Below are 12,687 nucleotides of genomic sequence, written 5' to 3' on the forward strand. Positions count from 1 at the left end.
GAGAAAAAGAAAAATCAAATTCTTTTTTTTTTTGTTTATACATTTCGTTTCAAAGGAACTAAACACCTCCCCCTGCCCCCCAGACCCCAAACCCCATGGGAAACAGAAACAGTATTCCGCCCTGGTCTTCCATATCCCAAGTTTGGGAATTGATCATCCTATTGGTCCTCGTAACTTTTCAAATGATTTGAACCTGATTTTTTCAAGAAGTTTGGGTCATGAACTAGAGTGAGAATGCAAACTCATTATAATGGCATGGTTAATTAGTGACTGCCATTTCTTACTTTGTTTTCTGGGTTAGAATAAAGAAGCATGAACGCGTGCCAATGAATGTTCTGGCGGTCTCGGTCCATTTTACAATCACTTACGATCATTAATGTCCACTTTACTAAAGAGAAATCGGACTAGATATCATGAGCAGTTTTAGGTTGTTATTAGTGGCTCAAAGTAACGTTTCATGGTTTTCACTTGTGATCTTTTTTTTTTGTGAATAATCAAGATAATTTCATCTCAAAATAAGTTGGTGACATTTCTGAAGACCAAGATTCTTCTTTTCAAAAATAAGATGAAAATATAACACTAATTAATATATTCTAGAAATTAGTATTTTCTGCCATATTTTTTAGTCCTTTCCTAAAGAACAGAGGTTATGATTCAAAGGAACTGTAATCTCTTACTTAAATAGTTAAAATATCTTGCTTATCATTCTGTTTTGTGGAGCAGAAGGAATGTGCACAGCAAGTACCATCAATGAAAATTCATAACAATACTCAGAACCAGTGATGACCCAGTATAAATTTTGTCAGTGTAAAGTTTTCTTAACTTCAACTTTTGACTGAAACAGTCATATGACAAAATTTTTTAAGGCTCTACGACATGTTATTTGAAGAAAAGTTTGATCGTAATTAGCCTTCAAAAATAATGTTGATCCTTCTGTTTTGTAATCTAACTTTAGGGCCATGTTTATTGATTTAAAAAAAATTTCCAAGTAGTAATTGCTATTTTGCTTCGTAATGACAATGAGAAAAATATAATGATATATGATGATTAGGGGTTTGAGAACAAATCTGGAAAGTGGCCTCACTAGATAGACAGTTGCCTTAGTATTCGCTTATTGTTCTCTTGTTTTTTATTACAAAAATAACACACGTGTTTATTTTTGCCGAGCTGCCTTATTTTGCTTTAGTGCATTAAAAAATAATAATTTAGCATCTCTACAGATGTGTTTAAATTTTACTAGGTTGACCTTTCTCAGGTCAACCTTTCTCGAGACTCAGACTTCTTGAGAATGTTAAGCCCTAGAGCCTAGAATCAAAACCTAGGGCTTCATTTATTTGTGTAATTATTGCTTTTTATTTTAGAAGTGTTGACAAACCCATGAGTAGGTACTTTTCCCTAGAATATAACCTAATATCTTTAAGCAAAAAATATGTATCACATATGTCTATTTGTGTCAGGTCTTCCATATTTAGTCAATGGTCAGAGAATTTGATATCCATATTTATGAATAAGATAAATTTATATCATCTTGGACATTTAAGGCATTTTTTCAATGCTCTGTTTTTCTATTTAGAAAATGGTTTCCTTTTGGTGAAATTCTTTTCATGTATTGTTTATAGAGGAATTGAGATTTGCTTTACTGAAAAAAATTGCATCGACGTCCTGAGTGATAGCATTTGAATTGAATATCGGTTAACATGGCATACACATACTGCACACATTCAGTTCCATGCTCCTAGTGTTCCAAGTGAACCTGCAATAAGAGAATTAACTGGAATATGGTCATTCCTGATTGGCCCAGCAAGTTACGGCATCACTCAACTATGACAGGTGCTGTAGAACAGTGTTGTAGTGACCTGTACTAATCCCCTTCTCTTTTTACACTGTACACAGGTAATTAACACTGTTGTTGTTGTTTTTTTTATGACAGGTTTTACTTTAAAAGTGGTCCATTTTTTTTTTCAAATCCTTTTGAAAGGAAACTTACTATCACTGCATAAATTGGAAACTAAAACTGTTTGTCAGAAAAGGAAAATATCCATTACTATGTACTCATTGAAATTCTTATCCTTCAGACTGCTAGGGGTCCATTCCCACCCTGATGGAGTAAACTGGTTTTAAAAAGGCCCCTCTCCTTGTCTCTTTTTTCCCTAGAGGACTTCACCTCCCATTCTATTGAGTTTAGGAGCTGAAATTTTACATGTAGACCATATGCACCTTTTATTACATGTTATCTCCCTATTTCTTCTTCTAAACTGAATTGACAAGCTAAAAAAGTCTTATTGATGTGTATACACTTTGGTTAGTACTTTTTGATTTGTGGCTTGGACTACAATTAATTGTCATTCTGCACTCACTGTAAGGAACTGACAGTTATGATCAAAAATACTTAGAGGTATTGGTTTTCAAGTGATCATATGGTTGCTCCTGTTAATATCTTAACTTTAGGTTGCTCTGAACACCTGGATTAAATACGAAGCGCTTATGGTCGGAATCTCAAACACGCTAGGGGAGTGATTGCCTCACTGTCTCTGCATTGCAGTCCTGTGTTTCTTATGTTTGCATTTTTAACATTGACATATTTTAAAATTTGCCATATCTCTTTTGAGACTGCAAGGTGTGGTCATATTTACTACATAATATAAGCAGATGCATTTATACATATTATTATATAAAACATACATACAGTGAAATATACATGGTATGTTACATTAGTGTTTATGCCCTAGTTTTCTGTCCATTCTGAGAGTAGCAGTGTCTTCATATGGTCATAATGAACCTGTCCACGCAAAGAACAATTTAGAGTCATTTAAGGCTTGTTAGGACTGTTGACTTAGCTCTTACTTAAAGATAACACAATTCCTGAAACACTAACTCAGAAAAAAAAAAAAAAAGTCCCTTAGAAAATCATAAATACAAGATTCTCTTAATCTTAAAAGATTCTCATATTTTTACTCTTGATCTACGGTTCTCAATATAAGCCAGAGTTAACAGGTCCATTGCCAACTAGATTTCAAGGTTTGTTGACAACCCGCAATCACTTTACTTATGTATAGTTTTATGGTTATTAGGTATCTGAACACAACTTCTCTTTATACACTCATGGATACAATAACAACAGATAAGAATGAAAAATACAAGAATATTCGCAGATTATAGAGAAAGAGCTGGGAAGACATTTTCTGCAGAAGATATCTTTGCTAAGCATATGTCTTATATGTAGGTTTCTAGAACCTTTGTATGAATAGCTACTTTGCATATCTGGCTATCTAATGTTTACTTATATACACGCATCTATATGCTTATGTGGGCATGTTTATTTATATGCATATGTCTCCATTTAAGGGTGAGGAATTAATCTCTACCCAGATATAAAGAATCCTTTAGTACAAGGGAGAACCTCTGAGATTTTCAATTGTGGCTTTTAGGCAAACATGCTAATAATCTCCTGCCAAAGTCAGAATGCTCTTGTTTCTAACTTACCAAAAACAATTTTTTGAAGTCAGATTTTTGCCCTACATCTTCCAATGAGTGACATTGTTTTTGACCTATCTGTTGGACAGGCAAGCTAAGTGCAGCTAATTTGTATCTACATAGTGAAGATACACATATACTCTGCTCCAGGGTATAAATATTTCAGTTAGGTTTCAGTGACTTTTGAAATTGGACAATCATGATAAAAGCTCTTTGTTGATTTCTGTGGTAACAGATGTTTGGATCTTACCACTTAGCCATGGTATGTATCGTTGAAATATAAATAGGTGGATCTGAGGCCTCACGTTGTGATTTTGAGGAGTAAAATGTGAATTTTCCATCGTCTTAGTTCTTTCGGTTAGTTGGTTTCTACCCAGGCTTCAAGTATCAAGAAGTCAGGTGGCAATATAAATTTGTGTAAGCTTGTAGGAAAGGTTTTCAGAAATATGTCTTAGATGCCGTAAAAATGTACGATTTGATATGTCAATCCCAACTCAATATTGATAATATTCCATATAAATAATAGGAATTATTTCCTGAGCCTGGCTGGCTCAGTTGGTAGAGCATGCGACCCTTGATCTTGGGGTCATGAGTTCAAATCCCACGCTGGGCGCTGGGCATAGAGTTTACTTAAAAAAAAGAAAAAATACACTAAAAAAAAAAAGGTGATCTCCCAGATAAGCAGCATTGGCATCACCTGGGAACTTGGTGGAATTGCAAATTCCTGGGCCTCACTGAGGTGGGGCCCAGCCACCTGTATTTAAACAAGCTGTCCAGGTAATTCTGCTGTGTGCTGAAATTTGAAACCACTAATCTACAAGATGGGAAGAACTATATGAAGGAAGAGATTTGTTGTACCACAACACAATTAGAAATAATTTGCATGTCTGATAATGGAAAAATATAACCATTCAGATGCTAGCAAGGATCATTTTGAAGACTTCTATGTATCATTGGGAGGAAATACTGAAGATATGATGTTAAGTAGAAAAAACTAGACTTTTAAATTGTATTTACATATAAATTATCTCTCTGTAGAAATTATATATAATTATGATTAAGACTTGAAGGGAACAGGATAGTTATTTAAGTTTTTAATTGTCGAGGGCATAGAATTATGAATGAACTAATTTTTTGTTCTACATTTATTGCTGGTGTTGACATTAAAAATATGAACTCTTTAAGAGCAGAAAATTCAGCAACCTGATACAATTGCAAATTTGAAAAGAAATAAAGAGACTTCTAAAAGGTGTCAGATTAATTAGCTGATTGCTCCTTTTTCTGGTCATCAGCTAAGCTTCCCAGGTTCCGGAAAAGGGTAAGGAGGCTTCATTGGAATTGTGGTGTTATTTAGATGAGGGAGGAGTTTGCATTTCACTGTGAATTTGCAGCATATTGTTTTCCTTGGATGAAACTCTCACCTTTGCTTATCTTTCTGTACTATTTTATCTCTCCCCATACTATTTTATCTCTCCATTTTGAAAACTGACTCAAACTATTTTGGGTTAGCACCAGGAAACATGCAAACATCTGGAGAATGTCCCTTCTCTTTGCAGACCCATCAGTGAGCCATATACTCAGTTTTCTCTCTCCTGATCATTAAAGCTTTAATCCTTTGATATCCCTTTAATTTATGGCTCAATTATTAGTGACATGCAAATGGCTTAGGATGATAGGCTGATCTATGTTAATGCTTGAAATAGATGTCAATGGCTCTAATGAGTAGAAGATCCACAGGGCGGGATCTTTACACTTAACATAGTTGCTCTACTGTCCTGGTAGTAGGACTTTCTGGCAAGAAATAGCAAGCCAGTGGGATCCATTCTGAGGTAGCTGACTTTCTATGCTACTTGATTTGGGCACTAATATGCTGAATAGTCTTTGACTTAATTACAATTTGTCACTACCCTAACATTATACTTTAGCATGGTTCAAAGTGTGTTCCAAGGAAAGGTGTTCAGAGATATTTGTAAAGAACAGTTTAAATAGGCATCTTTCGGAACTCTCATTATTGAACTGACTCTGTTAGCCTCTGTCTGAGCGCATGATAGATCTCATTTTAACCTCTCATCCTGGTGTGGTAGATACGTTGCCGGTCCCATTTTACAGGTGAGGAAGTTGAAACATGGAAGTTGAATAACTTCCCAATGTGATAAACTAATGAGCAGCAAAAGTGGCATTCACGGGCCTAACTCCCATTCAATGCTCTTGACCACAAAGCAATACTGATTTATTTATCTGAGATTATCTGGGATTTCTTGGAGGTTTTAATATGCTCATGTGATCTACTAACTCCTTGAGTGAGATGTATTATGTAGCATTTTCTAAATGTATCTGACCATAGAAATGTTCCCTCTCCTGCCTTTTTTTCCCCCCCAAAAGCATCATCTTGGACTAGGAGGCCATGAAAACATACTTTGGGAAAAACTATCAATTGAAGGAAGTAAAAAAAATAATTTGTAACAGAATTATATTGAAAGTTTTCTACCTTTTGCCAGGGTTAAAACCCATCTATCTTAAAGTACTGCTAAGAATTATTGAATTTATAGTCATTTTTACCTTCAAGTTCCATTTGGAAACTATGATTCAAGGAAATGACTGGAAAATCCTTAAAGGAGAAACAGCTAAAATGTAAGAAGTATAATTTGTACCAGGCATTTCAGCAGGGACTTTCTATGGCTTGTCTCACTGGATTCTCTCCACCTCACAGCTGGTTTTGAAACTGCTTTTATCTTTTTGTTACAGATAAAAATACAAAGTCTTAGAGGGTTTAAGGTCTCAAGTAAGTAGTATGATGAACAAATTGAAATCCCAGCTGCCAAACACATAACACACTCCACTCCAGGCTGCCTCCCTGGGGCATGTCCATTAAATGCAAGTATTTTATTCACGAGGCTAGTCCTCTAAAAAGGACCTGCACCTGTTACAATATATTTAAGGCTCAGCTACATAGTAGTGTATTCCTTTCATTTTTACTTTAAAAATACTCCAAATGCAGAGGTCATTAAATTGCATAATCAATGGTGCCTGCTGTAAAGAAGGGATATAATGTGCTTCCCCGACTGTATTATGATAGTGATAGAAATTATAACAATATTTATTAGGATTAGGTGTTTACTTGTATGCCAGATGCTGTTCAAAACATTTTATATGGCCTATGTTGTTTAATAGGCAGAACGAAGCAGAATTCTCTATATTATAAGATATATTATCTGTCCTGGTATCTTTTTCATAGAAATCAGAATTTAATTCTTCTGTTACAGTAGAGTCTTGTGGAATCTTTTTACTAATTGTAGATATTTTTTAAGTGGATTAATATTATGTCAAGGGATTTTTATAGCAGACCTTCGTAGTTGGGTAAAACCTTCATATGAAGTTCCATGGTAACTCTCTAATGGTTCAAGGTATTTTCCCCCCAAATTTTGAGAAATGTGACTACTTAAGGAGCCTAAAAAAAAGACAATGAAGAATTTAGTTGGAAGTCAGCAAAGGAATTTGAAATCTTATGGAGTCACCTTCTTAATACTATGTTTGAATTAGATCATCTCCGATCAATGGAAAGGTCAAACGCCCTGTTATTGATTCTTTGTAATTTCTTATTTACCATATAAATTCTTCAGGTTTATACCTGTGTGGTAAAGATCAATTCACTGTAACAAACCAAGCAAGAGAGGCGTACAAGCTCGGTTGCCATAGCAACCCAACCTGGCAGTGTCTTCTGGGACTGGCTCTAAGGGAAGGTCCAATGATAGGGAGTGATATTACTTTCTCTTCTGCTCTTATGACACATATTGATTTACTGTGAGTAAAAAGTAGCATGGTTCAAATTGCATACCTTTCCTGGTAATGAAAAATGGCCTGTTGAGTAAAAATGCAAAGGAGTTTTAAACAAGGAGCAGGGAAAAGAAAACTTTCATTTATCTTAGTGGAAACATTGCAGAAACAGCCATTACTCAGCAGCTGGATGTTGAAAATTCATTTTTTGAGTAACGTGAATATAAACCTTTTATCTAATTTGCAATTTATGCGAGTGGTGATTATGATTTCAAACTATGTCATGGCTTATATTCTTTGCTATGAAAAAAATATGGCCACGTTTGCCTCTGATATATGTAAAATCTCAGGCAGCCTTTACAGTGGTCTATTTTATGGTGAGAGAAGCATGGCTATTATTAGAACACGAGTATTTCCAAAGTGGGTCCCTTTCTTTGCCCAACAGCCTCAAAACTGAACTCTAATTCAGGAAAAGCAAGCAACGGTGTGTAAAATGTATTCAGACACTTTAATTTCAGATTTCAAATTCTTTTTTTTTTTTTTTGGTAATATTTTGCTCCATTAAAGACACTTTCATTTGTTTGTGATTTATTCATGTTCAGTGAGACTGGGCTAAGAACATGGATATAATTTACACTTTGGTAACACATCTCTCAAAGGACATTGCAAACGTTAATAAGTCCTCTTCACCTCTTTCTTGAGAAAGGCATAGATCTTGGATGATTGCAAAATGAATAGTGACTAACCATTGCTGTAAAACATTTAGCTGATGGAGTACTGTCTTTCTGAGATTTATCGCTTGAGTTTGAAAACCTTTAAGCATGGAGAAATTCAAACTTGACTTTGTCCAAGATTGCACCCAAAATGACGTTTGACACCACTTTTGAATGCAAGAAAAAAATGCAATTTAATATCTCTTACAAGAATGGGAAGATTAGCTAATATATTGGGACAGTTCTCTATATTATTTTTTTTAAAAGATTTTATTAATTTATTCGACAGAGATAGAGACAGCCAGCGAGAGAGGGAACACAAGCAGGGGCAATGGGAGAGGAAGAAGCAGGCTCATAGCGGAGAAGCCTGATGTGGGGCTCGATCCCATAACGCCGGGATCACGCCCTGAGCCCAAGGCAGACGCTTAACCGCTGTGCCACCCAGGCGCCCCTGGTTCTGTATATTCTTATTGGAGAACTCACTTCTCCTTTCACTGAAATGTTAACAGGTATATCAAGTGTGAAGAACAATAAATAAATGAGAACTCAAAACCAAAGATCCCTTTTCCCTGAGAAATTGTCACTATTGGCCACTTAGTGAGAAGGTTTTTAAAAATTGTGTGCACTTTTCAGCTGACCTGATAAGCATCTTAACTCATCTCCAATGGGATTTGCCATGGATTTACCATGCCTTTAAGTTGTACCATACATGTGTGACTCTATTTCACCTTGAATCTCTTTCTTTTGCCATTGCACTCCATCTAAATAAATGAACAATTTTTTTTTCCACTGGCCACAAATCAAAATTCTTTAAACTTACAGAAGCATTGGAAAATTAAATGGCTTCGTTGAAGAAAAGCACAGATCCTATGATCTGCATTTTCAGTTTCTGTATCGCTACAGCCTTCCTGCCATTAAGATAAATTTGTGTGTGTGTGTGTGTCTTATATAGTAATATGTGTGTGTATATGTGCATATACACATACGTGTATGTATATGTAATGAAAAGGCACAATATTGAGTTGAATTAGTTCAATGATTTGGCATTTTGATTGTTAAAAGTTCTCAAGTTGATTTTTCAAGTCAAGGATTTTGTAAAAAACAAAACAAAACCTTTATTTTGTCATATTTCTTTACGTATACTATTTACCATTCACTAAATGTTTTCTGCATGTCATTTGCTTTTCTAAGTACTTTCTTTGGATTCTTTTATTTAGCCCTCATAACTGTTTGAGACAGGCACTACTATTATCTCTGCTTTAACAGTTAGGAAACCAAGCATTAGTGAGTTAATTACTTGCCAAAAGTCACAAAGCTCTAACGGTCAAACTTTCTTTGAATTCGACATATCCGTTTTCAGGGCCCATGGTTTTAACTATACATTATTCATTCTGTTTCAGACCATCTAGTCTTTTGGCAAGTCATGTGAGTATTCCTGCTCAACTTTTCAGCGTCCATTACTAAGTGACGGGTACGTCACGTGCCGTCACGTGCGGCTCCTAATTTGCTAGGCCTTTGTTGGTGTGCTCTGACAAATGGATTGAATAGCTAAACCCTGTTGGAGTGTCGAAAGAGAACCTGGGAAACAAAGAGCTATAAAACAATAACACCCCCCTAAAAAAAAATCAGAAAAACCTGCCAGAATGGTTTTAACGTTGTTCAACGTATTCATTGATTTTCTTTTCAATATATTGACCAGATTTGAAAAGTCTTCCAGAAACCAAAGTTTATTCTGGGAATGAGGATACTAAGGAACATTTTCAAGTTACTGTAATTATGTATTTCCATATTTCCATTTCCAATTAGCTTTTATGCAGTTAAGATTAAGAGCCTTAATCTCATTATGTATGAAAGGATTTCCTACATATGCTATGGTAGAGTAGGGAGGTGAAATTGTCTTTTGTACCTTTTTATATTTTTATTAAAGGGTCTAAATTAGACTTATGATGAAGGGCAACCTGAACATTTTTGGCATAGCGATTGATGCTTTTGAAAGCAAGTTCCCTAAAAATGGATGCCAAGTGATTCTTAAATAACATTCGTTCCTAACTTTTTGTTCTGGTACTTCATGGCAGTAGAGTATATCTTACTTTTGTGTGATTTGTAAAGTATGTTCACCTGTACATCATCTCACTTTATTTTCATTACTGCTCTGTGGGAAAAATCAGTGTAATTGTTAATTTATATATTTTACTGGTGAGGAAACTCTAGGTAATAGAGATTAAATAACTTTCCCAAGGTAATCCAACTAGCAAGGGGTTTATCCAGGCTTAATAAATTATATTTTTTTATATAATAAATTCCATATATTTAAAGTTTCACAAAATAAAATTTCCCTTTGAGGTTTTATTTTTTATCTTCACATAAGTGAAAACACTTAGTTGTTTCCTGTGTTTTTAATGTAAGGATCATTGGCCTTGCTTGCAAAGTAGACATTTCATAGTAATGAGATTGTAACTTTTTTTTAAAAAAGATTTTATTTATTTATTCGACAGAGATAGAGACAGCCAGCGAGAGAGGGAACACAAGCAGGGGGAGTGGGAGAGGAAGAAGCAGGCTCATAGCGGAGAAGCCTGATGTGGGGCTCGATCCCACAACGCCAGGATCATGCCCTGAGCCAAAGGCAGATGCTTAACCGGTGTGCCACCCAGGCGCCCCAAGATTGTAACATTTATAAGATTTTTATCTTCCTTCCTTTTATCATCATCCCAATAAGAACATTTCTTGGTTTATATGTTCTATGCTGATATAAATGTGAATGATTTTTAATGATTAATATCAATGATTTTTTGCAAAAGGGAAAGAAATGAAACAATTATACCCCAGGTGTCATGTTCTTGAATGATTGATGAGTCTTTTAGAAGACAACGAAGAAACCACTGAAATATCTGTCATTGTAAATTGTACATAATTAGGGGTGCCTGGCTGGCTCAGTCAGTCGGTAGAGCATGGAACTCTTAATCCTAGTGTAGTAAGTTCAAGCTCCATGTTGGGCATGGAGCCTACTGAAAAATAAATAAATAAATAAATAAATAAATAAATAAATAAATAAATCATAATTATCTCATAGGTTCAAGTTGCATAAACAGTTTGTAACAAGACTCATTAAGAGACACTTTGCAAATGTGGCCATCCTGAGTTCATACTGAATGTAGTCAAGATGGTGGACGTTTTTTATTGCAACACTGACTATAACAAATTAGGTCTTGTTTATTTAGTGTTATCTTTCTCATAAAATCAGTTAGTTAAGTGTCTGCATGACTCGGTAGTTTTAGACTGCCTTGCATTTCTCCTCTGAACTTGGCATTTTGAATTTCAGTTCCTCACTAAAAACATGAACTCTCAGTCCTGGACCCAGAAGGTGCCATCATCACCTAACTGCCAAGCCTTTCATTGCAAGAACCTTACTGACTCACATCAGATTTTAGTTCAATGGAATGGTGTGTTCCAATTTTACTAGTATTAACATTTTCATTTGAAGCTGGGTTGTGTGCTGTTTTGGAATATATTCTGCCAATTCCTGCCATCTTGTTAGAAGCATACTAAGATCTTGAGGAAATCTTTGTGTAGATTTTAGGAAGAACAAGGTATAAGAATTTGGTTTTAACGTTGGCCTTAGGATATATATACTCAGTTTGCTTTGCAGTAAAAATTCTGGTGTTACCAAAAAAATTCAAATCCCAGTGAGTTATTTAGCAATATGTTCCATTTCCCTAAAAGAACGCTAGCAATAAATCATTACATTATGACATTAGTCTTCTAGTTGTAGCTTTTTTCTACATTGTCATTTCTTCTACGCACTTGCTTCTCTTACCAACCTCTAATCCTCCCATGCTACACTCACATTGCTCTTCTAATGCTCTTGCCTATTATAAAGTAATGCCTTCTTTTTACCCCAGAGTTCTTATAAGCTACTTGGTCTTATAGAAAAATTTTAGGGGACTATAAACTCCATAGAAAAAAATTATAATTACTTGAGATATCTCCATTTAAAGGGCTTTTTTATTCTCTTTTTAAACCAACCCACCCAATGTTAGATCCATTGTTTCCCTTGGTTAACAGTCTCTTTTATTCTGAACATGCCATTTGTCATATTTTTTCTTGAAATCCAGCCTCAGAGAATATGTGAGGCAAAGATAATTAAGTAGGCTGTCTGAAGGCTCATTTGAAGGCAGGTAAAGGGCAGGGATAATTTTCGAATCTCTCTTCCAACTTTGGCATTAGGCATAAGGTCTCCAAGGGTCACAGTCTAAAATGGCAACACCCAGACAAATAGTTACCCATTAATTTGTCATCATGCACCAGTGTGTTAGCCATGATAATGTTATCCAGTCTGGGATTTTTTTTTTTTAACGATCATGGTGTTTTGAAGTCCTGGGTTGACAGAAAAACGATGAAAACTTAACCTTAGGAATATTTTTAATGTCTCATTGCCTGCCCACCTGAGAGGACTAAGGCTAAGGTGGGCTTCAGCCTTGCACAGAGAGGCACTTTGGACCCCACAGTATATGCCACCAAATTTCTTTCCCATCATGATGTCCACAAAATGCCTTTCCTCTATATCTGCAGTCAACATGATAAGGAATTAGAAATGTTCTTGGAAGCAAAGAGAGGAATGTCTCTCATAATCAGCCTTGAAAACCTATCTATCTCCTGTATTTACTCAATATCTTAAAACGAAAAAGAAATTTCCCAGTGAATACTGAAAGAATTCCAGAGAAACTTG

The 12,687-nt window shown here is 35.3% G+C and overlaps 1 protein-coding gene across 2 annotated transcripts in view; it reads left to right on the plus strand.

The window, feature by feature from the left end:
* The window catches only part of GAS2 (growth arrest specific 2), a 127,916-nt gene that overhangs the window by 74,489 nt on the left and 40,740 nt on the right, over positions 1 to 12,687 (plus strand). The window lies entirely within an intron of this gene.

Source organism: Ailuropoda melanoleuca, chromosome 16 (assembly GCF_002007445.2).
Source record: "Ailuropoda melanoleuca isolate Jingjing chromosome 16, ASM200744v2, whole genome shotgun sequence".
Lineage (NCBI taxonomy): Eukaryota > Metazoa > Chordata > Mammalia > Carnivora > Ursidae > Ailuropoda > Ailuropoda melanoleuca.